This window comes from Mycteria americana, chromosome 4 (assembly GCF_035582795.1).
Source record: "Mycteria americana isolate JAX WOST 10 ecotype Jacksonville Zoo and Gardens chromosome 4, USCA_MyAme_1.0, whole genome shotgun sequence".
In the NCBI taxonomy this organism is placed as follows: Eukaryota; Metazoa; Chordata; class Aves; order Ciconiiformes; family Ciconiidae; genus Mycteria; species Mycteria americana.
In genome coordinates this window covers 31,606,481-31,612,480 of record NC_134368.1, presented here as the reverse complement: position 1 = coordinate 31,612,480, position 6,000 = coordinate 31,606,481, and positions in this window count along the sequence as shown.

Below are 6,000 nucleotides of genomic sequence, written 5' to 3'. Positions count from 1 at the left end.
GTAAATAACAGTGCTTCATAAGGGATCGCACAGAATTGCAAAGTGTCTGCTGAATCTGATTGCACTTTAATAGCTCCTTGGGCAAAGGAAGCCTAACGCAGCTTCCCCATTCCTCTGTGGGTAAGAGTTTATACAGGTTATTCTCCTGCTCGCAAGGACATTCTGGTACAAGTTGTCCATTGTGTACACATAGATCAGTTACCCAGACTTCACTGATTTCATTCTCTGCCGCAAGTTGGAATTGTTACTCTAGTCTCTTTGAGGAGAGAAGACAACTCTACTCCAATGTCTTAACCAAGCTGCAATGAGATTTCCAAATCTGATCACAAAGTGCCTTTGAATCATGTGTGCAATTCTTTCCTCTGCTGCTTCTTTGCACTTGCATCAAGAAACTGTAGCATTCATATGGTGATGGGACAAAGCGCAGATTTTCACTCTGCTACATCAGGCCTGATGCTTAGGGCGAGACTGCCAGCATCCAAAAATGAACTCAAAGATCCTGAAGAGAGGCAATTCCTTTCTGATATCTCTCTTGCTTTGAACGTAAGTTTATTTGCAGGTTGCAGATTATTCCCATCTCATGCTTTGCCACAGGGGTTGGAATTGTTATTTGTTCTTTACCTTCCTTGAGCACCTCATGCTCTACAAATGTAATATATTCCACTATAAGTGGTTTTGTCACACTTTAAACAACTTCTCAGAACAAGAGCATCTATTTTTTTCATGCTTTGTGGATCATGCCTCATACTATCAGAGAGAAAAATATCTACTTGGAAGCAGAAAAGATGTTATTTTAAAGATGTTCGAAAGGAAATAAAATTGTCATATCTGAAAGAGACAGGTGTTAGAAATCTCTCTTTGTTTATAAGCATTAGGAATTAAGGTATTAGCATGCCCAAATATTAATGAACGTTAAAGTGTTCAGAGGAAATCTCAGTTGTTCATGTTTTGATGATTTTAAATGAAAGACATCCTTCCCTGTTCTCTTTAGATCAACATTTGTCACAGTAATTAATGAGGAAGTAATTATAATGTAATTTGTCAGAATAATCTGACAGGCAAAGAATTATGTTCTCAATCCTAAAGGAATACATAGTTCTAGTTTTCCAACAGATTGGGTGCATGTGGGTGGCATAGCAGAGGGTATTTGCCTCTAAGCAGGATAAAAACTTTGGCACTTTCTATTCTCAAGCAAAAATGGACAGAGGCATTGTCTAACTCTCTAAAATATGTTACCTGAAGGCATTTTATCTTAACAACAGATTAGTAAATCTCATTTTAACACTTTCTTCATATAAAAGCTACTTCTTTTTATAGTGACTTTGAGATTTGCAGTTCAGTTGCAGTAGTTAAGTAGTCACCCACTGTTTCATTAAAATGGTGAGTAAACAACTTATTTACCAGTCGTATTTACCAAGAGAAAAATAACTGTCCTCAAGATAAACTATGAGATGAGGCATCAAAGCATGGAAAAACAAAGAAACAAGGAAAAATAAAGACATTAAATTAAAATCCCTGCTGATGTTCAGGGGGGTATGATTGTTCACTCCAAAAGCAGCTAGAAGAGCCCCACATTTGTCTTTGGCTTTTTTGTTTGTTTTGTACTTTTTTTTTTAGGATAGAAGTTGACCACACTTTACCCAGCTAACAGCATCTATACCTCTAACAGATACAGCAGAGGATTCAGCCCACAGTATTCCTTCGTAATTGTTTTCAGCACTTCCAACAGATATTGTTCTTAAAGGTGATCTTCTGAAGAAAGGTTTGATATTGTACATTTGCCATTTTAAGAATGTCTTAAAACCCTAGAACTTGCTGTTCCATTTGTATGTTTACATGACTTTGTTTATGTTTGGTTTTAGCAGACTTGTGCTTTTGTACTTGCAGCATTGAAAAACCCCATCAATGTCAATGCTATATCTGTCTCACATAAAATGAAAAACAGAGACTTTTTGTGTGTTTCTGTTTAATTGATGTGAATACAGAAAAAAAAAAAGCAGCAAGGATTCTGCTATATTAGATTCTCGTGTTGATGGGAAGGGAAGAAACAAGTGACCATACATATTTTCCATGTCGGTGAGTCCTACAAGAAAAAAACCCAAAGTCATGCCTAAAAACAGCCAAGAGTTTATCTTGCCTGCAGGTTATGTGGAACACAAGTTGGTCTTTCAGTGGAGCATATCACAAATTCTTTTTGGATTAGGAGATTCTGCCTTCAGTAACGTGTTGTCACGTGGTCCTTGAAAGAGCAGGAGTATCCAACTGCAGCCATCCACAGTTTTAACAGACTTGAAACTACAAGGACTCTATTCTTCATTTTGCTATATGTTAAGGAAATTCTGAAAAGGAAGTACCTGCTTTTCTCTTCACATGAGATCTATGCCTTCTGTACTTTATTTATGACTTATAAAGAGTCTCTTTCAGAAATACTATTTTCTATATAGAGGTATCTTTTGAACTCTCCTCATTAACCTCATATATGCAATATAGGAAGCTGGACCAAAAGGAAAACAAAATAAATTGCGTGACAGGAGGAAAAAAGGCTAATAAAAAATAAAGGGAATTGGAGCTATTAAACATATCTTTTTACCTAAGAGCTCACTCAGTTCTGCATCATAAAGTCAGCAACACAACTCTGACTTCTTGTAATGGTTTGGTATCAAGACTTCCCTTTGCTTTTTGCGCACAAAACCTTGGTTAGTTTACCTGTGGTTTTACAGAGATTTTGCAAAATAATCAGTTACTTGGCAAGAAACTGCAACAAAACTGGTCAGAGAAACAAATGCAACTGTGTGGCTCTAACAGTAAGTTCTGCTGTGTTATTTGTAGCTACCTACCCATTCCTGACTTCGCCTTTCCACGTTTCTGCAATATTGTAACTAAACCCTCATTTTTAGGTTTTGTTTTGTTTTGCTTTATTTTGTTGAAACTCAAGGGGTGGTGGTGACTGATGCCACTAGCAGGAATGTTTACGTTATCAGTAGCACTTTAGCCAGGCTTGTCAAGAGCAATGGGACATTTAAGCAGGACAGAGGAGCCAACCCAGAGATGAGAGGCTCTGTGTCACAGGAAGGAACTGATGTGAGAGGAGGTCTCGGGGCGGAAAAAGCAAAGCACCGCCTGCTGTGAGTATCCTTGGAGGTTTGCTACAGTACTGGAGGTTTGCTAAACTCCCTCTGTGGTGTCCATGAATGTGTGATATAGTCTATTATTTCTATCTTCCTCTCTCTGGCTTCTGTACCCTCCTATCCTCCCCTGCTTGCCCTCTTCCCTTGCTGTCACCACCCACTCTTGTTTTCCTTCTTCCTACTTTTCTTCTCTTAATTAATCAGGACAGAAAAAGAGAAGCTGTTCCTGCCAGCTTTGCTTTGCTGTTGAGAGTGGTGGTAGGAGTTCAAAGAACAAGGTTACTCCTGCATCTGCTGCTTGTTCTTTGATGCCCAGTTGCATGAACCTGTTTCCTTCAGAAGTCCAACAATGTACTAATTAACAAAGGAAAAGACAGGGAGAAACAAGCCAAAGACTGGGAGGAATGAGGTGAGTGACAGTGGAGAAGATGTTAGACAGAAGCAGAGGGAAGAAGCAATGACAAAGGGGGAACTGGGAGAGAAACGCACAAAAAGGAGAGGGACAAATGATGAAGGAGAGCAAAATAAATAAAGCAGGCGGCAAAAGAGAAAGAGAGGGAACTGGAATAAAGAGCTACAGAAAAAGAAATGTGACAATGATTTAAAGTCCCCTTTAGATTACCATACACAGTCATTACAGAGCAACTCTGAGGACAGCGAGTACCTCGGACAAAGAGAGTTGTGCGTGGCACCAGTTCTCCCCCACTGAACTGCTAGGTGCAATAAACAAATTCACTGGGGAGGGCACTCCTAACTGGAACAACAACACAGTGCTCTTCAAGCTGGGCTTTAGGCCTACCCTCTTTTATTTAGATAAAAAGAGAGTAAGTGGCTTAAAAATACAATCAGTATGAGCCTGGCATTACTCTCACTGTTCCCAGAGAAAGGACAATGCACTGTGAACAGGAGAGGTGTCCCACCATTTCGGGTCAGAGTACACACCAACACAGTCACAAGCAAACGCTGTGATGTGAAGGCATGGACTTGGGAGTGCGTGGCTGGCGGGTGGTCTGGTGCACGACTGTGAGGTGACAGCAGCGGAGAAGGAGTGACTACTCGCACAATACTCCTTGAAACAGAGGAGAGGCCCATAGTAAGACCTTCTTCAGCGTGTGGTAGGATGCCAGCTGCACAGAACATTTTTCCACAGTTTACTTATTGCCTCTAAGGGTGGTCCAGTACTGCTGAGACCAGTACTGAAGGTGTCGACACCAATGGGACAGAGAGACACAGCAATCTCGAGATTAAGGCAGTTAATTTCTGCCTGAAAAACAAGATTCTAACAGTGCCCATGTGGATGATGAAAATGTTACTTAAACTGAATTTTTCATAGGTGGCTGCTGGCTGTGTGTACTTCAGTTTTAGTGCCTGTCCCAGAAGTCCGATACGCTGAAGTACCTTGCACTCACCACTGCAGTCAGTCGCAGCGCTTTGAGCACACGAGGTGCTACAGAACACCTGCTGAAACGTCACGGGCGTCTCAACCTAGAAACTCAGCACTTCCGCGTAACAACTGCCACAGCTCTTCATCTGTTAAAGGCTACCACATACTGAACAGCTGCAAACAGCAGACCATGGAACGGGTATTTGTCAGGCAAGTAACGTATACCTAATGCAATGAACTAACCGAGGGTCCTGGGACTTCCTTTCTCCTTGTCTTAAGCCCACCAAGCGAGCTAACCAAGCTTGTCACGCCATGCAGCACAGGGATCTCGGACCTCAAACAGGGTAGCTGGCCCCTGCAGCACTGCTACAAGGGCTCAAGTGTGATGCAGGTAAGCCCACTCCTTCAACGTCATTTCCAAGTTTTCCAGCATGGTGCTGCACAGCATTAACTCTGGTTACCTGGCTGCTACTGTGAAACAGTCATCTGAAAACAAACAGGTTACCAAATTCATCTGTAGAGCGAGCTAGGACAAGTAGGCGTAGCTTCACCGAAACTGGTGGGTTTCCTCTTGCTTTTGCCAGTATTAAATTGGGTCCATTTTCTCAATTTCAGGACTGTTAGGCAGAAGCAGTGAGTCATCAGTCCTGCTAAATCCAATGTCTATGTGTGAGACACATACACGAGAACAGTAACTAGGTAAAAAAACCACGCATAAGCATACTACTATGAAAGCAAACTATTACTCAGGGGAATTCTGTGTTATTCTGTAGAATTCTGTTATTTGGGAAATGAAACCTGTTACAAATAGCTCATGACAGAAACACTGTCATACTTTTCCAGCGTGACAGTAAAAGATGCTGCTTTTTTCCTTTACGGCAAAGACAGTGTCATGGACTATCTCACAACCACACTGCTTCTACGCTGGTTTTACATAAAGCAGTAAGCACCATCACACTTTTGTATACACTTTATTCCTGAGAAATACACCACGAGCATCTTTATGAGTAATGGAGATTAAGCGGCAATGTAGTCTTTCAGAAAATAACCCGATCAGTATATATGCCATAACAAGACAGGAAAAAAGAACTGCAGGTCTCTGAGGAAAAACGATCTAATATGAGAAAGGGGCTACTGTAATTAAGATATACGGAGTAAGGTACTAGGAAAGAAAAGGGGAATGTAGAATTCTCTTCACGCTCATGAAAAGCAGATTCAGCCCCAGTTTCTTCACTGTTTGGGGCTGTGAACCCCATGACTGACATTACCTATACATCAAATACTGCTGCAAGCACATGATCCACTAGTCCACTCTGTGAAATAAAAAAGATCTGCTCTCCCTTTTTAAAATGTCACCCTGCTACTGCTAAATCCCATGTCAGCACTGCCTTCCCCTGTTGTCACAACAGCCAACGGCCTACCCGTTGCTAAGGCCGTTATGCTCCCACTGGCATTTTCCATCCTTTGCTTCAGGTTTTGGTTATGACA